The 11830-nt window shown below is 42.3% G+C and overlaps 1 pseudogene; it reads left to right on the forward strand.

Annotated features, from left to right (window-relative positions):
- The first annotated feature begins 10417 nt into the window (after window positions 1-10417).
- Window positions 10418-11448, forward strand: LOC101834578 (annotated as a pseudogene).
- Window positions 11449-11830: the final 382 nt, after the last annotated feature.

An 11830-nucleotide genomic window follows, 5' to 3' on the forward strand; every position in this document is an offset into this window, starting at 1 on the left:
CTACTCAGCTATGATGCTTATGAACTGCAAAAATACCTAGCACAGCAAGGTAACCTTAAGGATGCAGTAGTGGGACACATACATTTGGTGGCAACCAACAACTCTCTAACAGGACTTAAGACCTTCTCAACAAGAGGGAAACCTGCAACTACCCAGGACTAGTGAAGCCAAAGATCTTAGAGGAGAACCTACAAATGCCACTTTACTAAATCACCACAGTTCCCAACTATAGTCTATATATTTGGCATTGTACCCACAGAAAAATGTAGCTCTCGATACTCATCAAGGAAACTTCTCTTTGCAAGAGACAGGAGACCATTATGGAAAGCCACAACCAGTCCCCGGGGAATCCATCTAGCAAACAAATCCCACATCTAAGGTTCAGGGTCCACTGTGCAAGAAGAGCGTGCAAACATCATGAGGTCCAGCCGAACAGTGAGTTCGATACGAGACTGTGTCCTCCAGGGAGGTCAGAAGCTACACCGGCAAGGTCTTGCCGACACGACTACCTCAACATGAGCTAAAGAACGACAAATACAGGCATGCTGATGTGGGTGGGGGAAAGACCGCAAGGCCCCAGCTTCACAGAAAGAACTAAGGATGACTCAGTAATGCTGGGAGCAGAAACAGTCTTCCCCAGCGGAAAGAACAACAGTTGGTTATCCAGTGTCAATGGTCAACCCTAGACGCAGAAAAGTAACATGCAAACTGAATGGGTTGTTTTTATGTGTTTGTGCACTATATAAGTAACAGATATGTTACATACATGTAAATAACTAACAAAAATAGGACATGAATTTGAAAAAGAACATGAAGTGGTACACAGAAGGTTTTGGAGGCTTGACAGGGAGTAGGAAAATATTGTAATTATTTGGAAGTTCAAAAAAATAGAAGAATTTTAAAATATTAAATCGGATCCATCTATGTTTTCTTTTGCAGCATCAAACAGTGGAGGCCTTATTTATTTGTATTTGTCTACTAATTGCAACAATGGCAATGTTATACTTGGACGAATACCAGTGACTTGCCTGGCACTACCTAAATCCTCTAAGTCACCCTTAAAGGACAATGTCAAGGTATTTATAATGATTTCATCTTTTAGCTGAGCAAGTTATCTATCTCAGAGGCTAAAGCAGTCTGCCAGAGGCTACACAGCAGGCAGGTGGGTGTCTGGAGTCTGCTACCAAAGAACTTTGGACTGTTACTAGAATTGGAGCAGAGGCAAAGTCATATCCCGATACTCCCAGGCCTGATCATTTCTTGCTTTCCACTTGAAGCTCCAAGGGTGGTCATCACCATTATCATCTTGGAGCTGCATCAAAGACATGGTGGCCCTGTGGATTCAGCTGCAGGCTGGGAAAAGCAAATAAAGCGGAGTGTTCATTCTCAGCCTTTATGGGGATCTTTTCATCTTCAAAGTCCTTTGTAAATATTAAACAATTAATCCCGCTGGAAGCACTAGGCACCTGGGAAAGTGATGTTTCCATTAATGTTGAAAAATCCTACTGCTGTTGGGGTTCTTTTGCCTTCCCGACCTGCTTATAAAGCCAGGAAGCATTTCCCCAGATATGAACTGCACTGCCTTTTCCATGATTCTCAAGTGTGGACGCAGGGGCTTTGAGACTTCTAAGCATGGTGTGTTTCAAGTATCTTTGAGTTGACAAGCTTTGCAGATTTTGCTCCCTCAATACTCATACAGACACACATGCACAAACACTCAGACCTTTACTCATGGGCTCATAAATCCACAGTTTTAATGAGAAATCATAGAACTTGATGGCAGGCATCCGTATCAACACAAAGGTACTAACCTAACAAATGTCACAGAGAGGAGACTTTCCTGTCATAGCTAAAGTCACAACTATGATGCTGTCGCTGTGGTTCATTGGGCCAGCACATTTGCTTGCTAACTGAAAAACTGGCCATGCAAATTCCAGTCAAGGAAAAATTCAACTGACCTGTACACGGTGTGTTTACTGTACGTCAGGACTGTGATGTTCTTTTGTGACTACCAGGGCAATGCGTGATAAACATATCTGCTGAATATCACCCAGCTACTTACTAAAAATCACAAATCATCATGCTGAAATTCTAATCCAGTAGTTCTAGAAGATGCCCGAGAATATATGTTTCCTGGTGTGTGTGTGTGAGAGAGAGAGAGACAGAGAGAGAGAGACAGAGAGAGGGGGAGAGAGAGAGAGAAAGAAAGAGACAGACAGACAGATGTTTTGTTTATGTTAGTTAAGTATTTTGACGTTGCAGTAAAAATCACTGTAATGTATAACACTAATTCACAGTCACAAATGAAATAATGGGGACAGAAAACACTAGTCTACACTTCCATGTCTGTTGTGACACCAGTAATGTACAGGGTGATATATGTCTTTATATATTTCCACAAACTTCCCCACCTCCATGGCACTAAGCTTGGTTAGTGTGGGCTCTTTAGAATCTATTACACCATTTGTGTGTCTGTATAGGACACACATCCTGAGTCCATTAAGGTCTTCTAAAGTTTACGTGCTATTTAAAGACAGAATTTAAAAATGAATAGTAGCTATTAAATCCACAGAGGCAGACCTACCGAGAGTTCATGAAAGAGACATTCCCAACAACATTTTTAGTGGATATCAGTAGGAAAGTCACCCTAGAGGAAAAGACACGTGGGTTTTTTCGTTTAAAGTTTTGGAGGAATTTACTATACAGTTAAAAAGTTTTAGGGAGTCACATGAAGGTGGGGACATGCAAAAATCATAAAGGTGGAAGACACTTGGGAATGTAAGTATGTACTAGGGAGGGAAGCCGCAGCAGGAGCTGGGACAGGGGGATCCTTCACCAAAGCATATTCGACACTTGCACAGTAGCCATCATCTATGATGGAGAGGAGATCAGGACACATCTTTCTGGCAGCTTGGGGTCATTGTAATGAAACACTTGGTCCTTGCTCAGCAGGCTTTTCAGATAATTTACCTTGCCGAGTCTGGACTATTTCTGAGAAAGCTCAAGTCTGGTCATAAGTATCGTCTTTCCAATCTGAACTCTGGACTAATTGTAGACACCTTCTGCTGTTACTAGTTTATTTTATTCCCGCCTTCTTTACTTTATGCTAATTCGCTTTGGATTAATTACTCTTTAGGCTTTTATGCAACCTCCCTTTCCCCTGCTAATTTACAGATCTAATGATCAATTCTGAACTTTTTTCTAAGATTTATTTTATATTTATGTGTGTGTATGCAGCGTGTGTGTGTGTGTATGTGTGTGTGTGTGTGTATGTGTGCGCATGTGCTCTAGCATGTATATATGTGCATGTGTGTGTAGGCGTTCCTGCAGAGGGTTGAACAATGTGTCAGATCCCTTGAAGTTGGACAAAGATTTGGTACAGAGAAAAGCTGAAGGCAATGAGATGCGATGGGAGGGTCATTATAGAAGTGTAAGTGAAGATGTGATCATTGTGAGGAACTTTGGGAAGAGACGATGGTTTGGGCCCGTAGCTATCATACATGTGAGATAGACTGAACAAAAGCAGCGTAGGGAAGGGTGTATCAAAAATCAGTCAGAATATGTTGCAAAAAATGGTTTGGCATGTAGACTCTTAAGCTACATTTGGAATTTAATTTTTAGACTCAGCAAATTCAATTAGCTTCCTCAGGCCATCCTCACACCCTCACTCCTATGCTCACTGAAACATCTAAATAATTAAATCCTCAAATGCTTTTAGGATATGCTTTGTTGTTGAAACACATCTGCTATGTGTTGGGGGAGCCCTTCCCAGCAGATGTTCTTTTCCTTTGGCTTGTTTGTTTATCCATGGAAATGAACATCTTAACTACTCTCCTTGCTAAGTTTCATGAAAAGAAATCCTTCCCACACTCATCTGCTTCACTCTGCCCTTCATGGTCCTTTATCAAACGTTTAAGCATATATGCTGTGCAACTAATTATTTTTACCCTCGATGCAGAGTGTTGATGCAAGTGAAGGTTATCTGAACACAGCATGCTGGAATACATTAGCACACAGTAGTCTCTTGCCTGAAAAACCAGAGTGTTTATAATGGAAACCACTGGGACTATAGGCTCTCTCAGTACCCCAATGCAATCCAATCTCTCTCTCTCTCTCTCTCTCTCTTTCCTCCTGCCCCCCTCTCTCTCTTGGTTTTTCGAGACAGGGTTTCTCTGTATTGTTTTGGAGGCTGTCCTGGGACTCACTCTGTAGACCAGGCTGGCCTCAAACTCACAGAGATCCACCTGCCTCTGACTCCCGAGTGCTGCGATTAAAGGTGTGCACCACCAGTGCCCAACCCACAATCTCTTTTTTGAGAAATTAAGTAAGTACAATTAAAGTATGACCTGCCAATTAAAAAGGAAGACAGAACAAATAAGAACAACCAAAAGAAGAATGAGTTTGTAGAATTTGATAATAAGAAAAAGAAAGTATTTTTCTAATGGCATTTGGGCAAGCTGGCACACAATCTTCATAAAGATCACAGCCACAGGGAGTGACATAGTGAACCCCAGGAAATGCTAATAGTCTCTGTATTTACTGGGACCCTTGGTTAAAGAGTCCCTGGGGAACCTGGAAGAGAGACATTTTCTTTCAGATTCTGCACATAGATAGCTAACATTATATTGACTCAATAAGAGGACATAACTAAGTCTCCTTTGAAATACAGATAGGGGAGGAAAGAAAAGAAATTTTAATTAAGCCAGGTACATTATAGTGTATCAGCATGAGAAGCCATGAGGGACATTTTGAAATTATGGGCAAACTTCATAATATCAAAACAGGAAAAGTAGTTTTTGTGTAGTAAAGGTGAGTTACGTGTTTACTTCCATATGGTGTCACATCTAATGTTACTAAAGTCTTAGAAAATGAGATTTTAATTATGGCTTATTTTCCTTAGCATCATTTAACTTATAGCTTGTGGATCAGCGTACTCTCAAAGAAGTGTTATATTCTAAAGGGCAGCTAGGCTACTTTTTGCTCCCACAGGATGAAGACATTTCTTCCTACCTACCTATTTGTAGAATATCCACCCCTGTTCCATACAAGAAATTTGTGTTCTTGTCAGATGTGTCTGCAGGTAAATCGATGTGTGACTCCCTAGTCAATCATGCTTGGTGGCCCCTTTCCATCTGTGTACTGAGGCCTTTGAATAAGGAAACCTCCTCTCTCAAACCCTCCAGTACCGCTTGTTAAATTTACTAGTTTTCTTTGTCTTTCCAGGCAAAGCAGTTACACAGAAGAAGGCATCAGAATTGACGTTGCGGGCACTTGTGCTGCCCAGTGTGGGTGCTGTAACCAAACCTGGATCCTCTGCAAGAGCAGAACGTGCTCCTAACTGCTAAACCAGGGCTTCAACCCCTTAACTCTTCTATCTTCTGCTCCCCACCCCCACTGGGTTTCCTCTGCCCTCCTGAAGTGGGATTGCACATTCTTATCACTTCTGCTTTAAATGCTGTTTGCACATTTGCCATTTTGTAGTCTGTCTGTCTGTCTGTCTGTCTGTCTGTCTCTCTCTCTCTCTTCCCTCTCTCCCTCCCTCGTTTTTTCTTTCTCACAACCTTGTTTTCTTCTCATTCATTTTTTCTCAGTCTGCTTTTTCTTTGATATATTTTACTCATATTTAGCAAATATTTTTGAGAGGATTCCAAGCAATATTTACCTTTAGGGTGAGGTTACACTAGAGTGCTTTTAGAGTCAATTCTGACGTTTTCTTGGTTCTCTCCACTGCACGTTAAATGGAGCAAACGGTCTGTGCTGTATTTCTCATAACCTCCCATCATTTGTCTAATACTGTTTCCCGGTCTTCCACAACTGGTGGCAGGGTGGGATAATGCTCCTAGCCCAGGTCCAATCAATAGTTTGTGCTGTCTGTAAGTGGCTTAGTTTTATTTAGTTAAGCTTCGACTGCCTCCATCTCTAAGGCACACTTGATAATATTTTGTCTAATCTCCATCATTTTCACTGGAATATATCAAACTACTAAGAATACTTCCAAGATTCATGTCATTTTCAGGAGAAATGAGCATCTGTCCCATTCAGTGTCTTCAGAGGACAGAAGGACAGTGCTATGTTCAGAGCTGCTGGCATGCCAGATGCCATTTCAAACTGGAAACCACCCAGCAATTAGCATCTGTTCAGTGCTTGGGCCATGGTTGGCAGCCCACATACAAATGAACCTTTGGAATCAAACCAGTTCATAATACTAGAACCAAACACACTCCTAATTACCTAATTTCTCTCATAATCATCCATATTTTAGTTCTAAACTAAAAATTGCAACATACGATTGTAAAAACAAAAAGTACTCGAATTTGGAATTAATTCAGATTTTGTAAGTGCAAATTGAAGGTGAAGGGAAAAAAAACAGGACAAAGCCACAAGAAAATTCCATTCTGTGCCTACTTGTGTATTTCTTCTTTAAGGGAAAATGACAAAGATCCAACTGTATGCTCAATGAGACAGAACCATAAGGCATGAAACAGACCTTTCATTGCAAACCCAGGACCGTCTGAATTCAGTAGGTAAAATTCAACTGCAACTGATTATTACCAGCTACAGGTTCAAAAAATGCCAATGGAATTTCTCTCAGACTTCTTTTACCCCTATGACTAGGAGACAGAGCTCTGCCTTGGGCTTCTTTTTTTTTTTTTTTTTTTTTTTTTTGGTTTTTATGAGACAGGGTTTCTCTGTTTTGGAGGCTGTCGGTCCAGCCTGGCCTCGAACTCACAGAGATCCGCCTGCCTCTGCCTCCCGAGTGCTGGGATTAAAGGCGTGCGCCACCAACACCCGGCTTGCCTTGGGCTTCTTAATGTCTTACGGGAATGCTTATTCTTGGTTGTTGTGGCTAGTGTTTGCTTTCTTTATGCTTAGCAGGATGTCAAGGTGAGAGATGGCTCAGAGGCCAGACTTACTGCAGACCCTTCTACTCTGCTTTACTGGGCCGTCCTTGTCTTTGCATGGTGCATGCACTAATGCCATCCAGTGTGGTTTTAATGAAATACACCTAAGCTCGCTCAGCGCTATTCAAACTGGTACTGCCTCTTCCACTGCATCTACCTGTAAGGCTTAAGAATTCAGATTGTTCATGTGGTAGACAGGAATGGAGGGAGGGCAGGTATGTCTTTAGAGAGAAAACAGACTGCAATCGACTCCTAATTCTGCATAGGAATCAAAAGTTTCTGATAATCAGGAAGGACTGGTTGAGATCTCCGCTCAGGACCCAGTTCTGAACATAAGATGATACTATTTCTTTAGAATGAACTGGATAATAGACAGGCATGATGCACACTTACCCCTTCAGTGCTTAGGACAGTGAGATGGAGAGAGTATATGTTTGAGGCTAGGTTGGGCTACAAAGCAACATGATGAAAAGATAAGGAAGGAAGGAAGGAAGGAATGAAGGAAGGAAGGAAGGAAAGAAAGGAAGAGAGAAGAATGGAAGGAAGGAAGGAAGGAAGGAAGGAAGGAAGGAAGGAAAGAAGGAAGGAAGGAAGAAGGCTAAAGTGGTGTCCTGGATATATGCTCTCATGCTAGGTACACTGACTTGTCAAATTGCTGTCAGAAATTGCACAGACTGCTCCCTCTCCCCAGTTTAAAAAGGAGCTGCTTCCATGGCCGTCTTTGATGACTGGTATTCTCATTCCATTCTTAGAGCCGTTCTGGATGCCTCCCTTTACTCTGTCGCATCCTTTTCTGAGCATTTTTATGATTTCATGTAACACCATTTGCCTGCACTTGTTTCTGTGGCCTTGACTTTTTGAAGTTTTACATAAGATATACTACCTGTGCAAATACCATAACGTTTCTCCACTATGCTTTCTTATAGCATTTTCAGGGTTTTACATTTAAGCATGTGAACCACATTTTTTGTTAGTTTCTGTGTATGTCAGAGAGAAGGGTCCAAGTTTTGTCTTCTGCAAGTTTTCCTAATAGGGGAAGACATTTGCAAACATTTGAGAGGAATTAATATCTAAAATAAATATTGAATTCAACTCATTAGCAAGAATAGAGGAAGTCCAACATAAAATGGACAAAGCAAGGCTTAGAAATGACAACAAAAATCCCCACAAAAAAACAAAACAAAACAAAAAAACCCCAAATGTGTGAAACAATGACTCACATCATGGAACATTATGAGGATGACAATCAAATCCACAATGAGAATTTAATTTGCCACAGTTATGATTTCTATTGTAAAAAAAGTAAAATCAACAAATGTTGTTGAGGCTGTGGACAAAAGGAAACCTTCACATACTGTTGGTTGGGATGCCCCTTGGTGCAGTCATTGTAGTTAACAGTGTGGAAGTCTTTTTTAGCAATTAAAAATGGAAGCTGAGTGGTAGTGGTGCATGCATTTAATTCCAGCACTTGGGAAGCAGAGGCAGGAGGATCTCTGTGAGTTCGAGGCCAGCCTGGTCTACAGAGCAAGTTCCACGACAGGCATCAAAGCTACAGAGAAACCCTATCTTGGAAAAATGAAGAAACAACAAAACAAAACAATTAAAATGAAACTAACATATGGCTCAGACATCCCTTTCTAGATGTTTGTCCAGAGGAAATGAAATAGGTGTGTAAATGAGACGTCTGCATTCCCATGTTTATTGCAGTACCGTTTCCAATGTGCAAAGAACCTATGTGACTACTAGTGGATGCATGGCTGAGCAATTATGGCACACAAAGACAGGAGAACCCTAACCACTCACAGCAGAGACTGGCATCCTGGAGGGTTTTTGTTGTTGTTGTTGTTAAATTAAATAAAGTAGGCGCAGAAAGACAAGCCCTATCCACAAGCTTAAAACATTGATCTCAAGAAGTAGACTGGAATGGTGATTATCAAATAGTGCTGAGGGGAAGAGGGAGGACAGGTGCTAGCCAAAGGATCTGTAGTTATAGTCAGACAGAAGGCAATCTCAGCAGGCCTATCTTACAGCAACATGACTGCAGTTAATGCTGGCATGCTTCCTTCTTAAGAAATGTGATGACAGTACAAGAATGTGTTCTTGCCACAGAGTAACTATGCAAAATTGATGTTTATATGAATTAGCTCTAACCACTTTGCAGCATTGTACCATATGTGAAAACACTACCCAATATTCCCTGTCAGTTTAACATGACAATAAAAATTATAAATTTCTAACTAGTGGTTTTTATGGAGTCTGTTATTATTATCCCGTCTTGTGGTGTGTGAAAATCGGTAGGCTCCAGGACCCAGGACTGCTCTTGGCATATTGCTATAAGCAAGGGGCCCGGATTCTACCAACTCACATGGACAGGACAACAACATACCTTCCTTCCTCAAATCCCTTTGTTATATTCTTTAAGTACAACAACAAAGAAAGATCTGATTCAGATTGAGGGATGAGCCACTAACTCTTAGTTTTTAATTAATTAACCATTTATTTTTTATTCACACCTGTATAAACACACCCTAATTGATCTCTCTTTCCACACCTGTCTCCCCTTCTCCTTCCTACTGAGTCCTCCCCCACATTTGTTGCTTTCTTGTTTTGTCATATACTGAGTTTAACCAAAGCTCTCTTTGTGACCATGGTTTTGTAACTCTCCTATGCTTCAGAGCTTGGTGAGCTCAAAAGTGGCCACACAACTGAAAACAACTACTCCTCTTCAACCAGAATCCTTCAGTAGCCAATAGTTCTTCAAGGAGGGGCATCTATGAGGTCTTCCCTCATCCTAAATCCCGAGAGGACCAGCCTTTTGTGGGTCCACAGCAGGTAACCATAGCTCCTTTGGTGAACCGATAATTCTTAATGAATATTTGCAGGAAGTTTTCAGAAGTAAGGGAAACCTTCTTTAGGTGTCTCTAAAATCTAATGGCTACTGAAGGAGGGAGACTCAATTTTCTTCAGGAATGTGGCCCCTGGTGGCTTGCCAATGTGCCAGTGAACGACACTAGACCCATGCACACAATGGCAGGTGGGTGCGTGGTGATATCTTTCTTGCACAAATAAAGCCTGTCTGGGGATTAGAGAAAGGAGCTTGCCACTAGCTAACCATAGCAGCCTGGATATCTTTACGGACAGACAAGAGGTGATATAGCTGGGCAGAATCAGGATATAAGCAGGGACAAACAGGAAATCACTCTCTTCTCTCCAGAGACACTGAGCAGTCGCCATGTAGCAGAGGAAGGAGTAAGAGATCTAGACCCTTGTCTGGTAAGATAAGACCATGTGGAAACACATAGATTAATAGAAATGGTTAATATTTAAGACAGAGATAGCCAATAAGAAGCCCTAGTCATTGGCTAACAGTTTTGCAACTAATGTACTGTCTGTGAATTCATTTGGGACTGGAAGAGGCAGGACCAGCTGGGACAGAAAACTGCCATAACATTGGTGAACTTAAAAAAAAATGGCCCATGAAACTGAGAGGAAGAAGCAGCAGTGGTAGGGGCAGTATGAGGAGAGTTAAGGGGAGGGATGAAAACGTCAAGTATCTTCCAGGGCACAAGCCGTCAGAGAAATGTGGTTGTGGTCCCAAATCTCAAAGAGGGTGCAGGATGCAGATCTGCTGGTGTTCACCATGCCACACCAGTTCATTCACAAAATCTGTAATGAGATTACTAGCAGGTTGCCCAAGACAGCTTTGTACATCACACACATCAAGGGCATCCATGAGGGTCCAGGAGGGTTGATGCTCATCTCCAACATCATTCAAGACAAGACCCGGATGGATGTCAGTGTGCCGATGGGGACTAATAGAGCCAGCAAGGCAGCTGCCGGGAAGTTTTGTGAGACCACCACTGGCAGCAAAGTCATTCAGAACGGCCTTCTCTTCAAAGAGTTGCTACAGACCCCCCAACTTCTGCATCACTGTGGTGAATGATCCTGATGCTGTGGAACACTGTGGTGCACTGAAAAACATTGTTGCCATGGGAACCACCTTCTGCGATGGCCTCCACTATGGAAATAGAACAGTAAGGCTGCTGTCATCCGCCTTGGCCTTGTAGAAATGATTGCTTTCACGAGGATCTTTTGCGAGAGCCAGGTGTCCGCGGCCACCTTCCTGAAGAGCTGTGTCTTGGATGACCTCATCGCTAACTGCTATGGAGGGAGTGGCTACAAGGTGACCAAGGCCTTCATCGGGACCGGGAAGACCGCTGGAAAACTAGAGAAGGAAGTGAGAATGAACGGACGCTTCAAGGACTCGAGACCTTTGCCATCGCGTACTGATTCTTCAAGACAAGTTTCAACTGTTCACAACTGTGTATCACATCTGCTGTGAAAAAAGACCTACCACCGAGATGGTAACCCGACTCCAAGGACATCCGATACACACCTGAAGGGTATCTGGCATCTGGCTGGGACAGCTACTAGGAAATGCTTGGAAACCAGGACTTGCCAAGCAGGTCCCTATTTGACTATATTCTTTTTTTTTCTCCAGATTTATTTTGGTAAAAAAAAATCAGATATAACCTTTCAAAAATTACATTAATGTTTAACATGCATTCAAATAACTTTCTTTTTTTCCAGTTTAAATTTAGATAAGAAACGAGGTTGCTTCACAAGTCAGTTCCAGGTCCCGCTCCCATTCCCTCCCCTCCTCCCATGCCATCCCCCCAACCCCCCCCCCCGTTATCCCCTCATTCCCCCAGGGAGGGTGAGGCCCTCCATGGGGGTGTCCATAGTCTGTCATTTCATATAGGGCAGGGCCTAGACCCTTCCCCAAGAGTTCAGGGTGAGAGTGCACCTCACATTGTTCTATGGGAGTCCAAAGTCCGTGTGTATACTTGGGATGGGTACTGATCTGCTGCCCAAGGCTCAATAGGTTCCCTAGGCCTCCTCATTGACACCCAAATTCAGGGGGTATT

The sequence above is a fragment of the Mesocricetus auratus genome, unplaced genomic scaffold, assembly GCF_017639785.1.
Source record: "Mesocricetus auratus isolate SY011 unplaced genomic scaffold, BCM_Maur_2.0 Super-Scaffold_100023, whole genome shotgun sequence".
Taxonomy (NCBI): domain Eukaryota; kingdom Metazoa; phylum Chordata; class Mammalia; order Rodentia; family Cricetidae; genus Mesocricetus; species Mesocricetus auratus.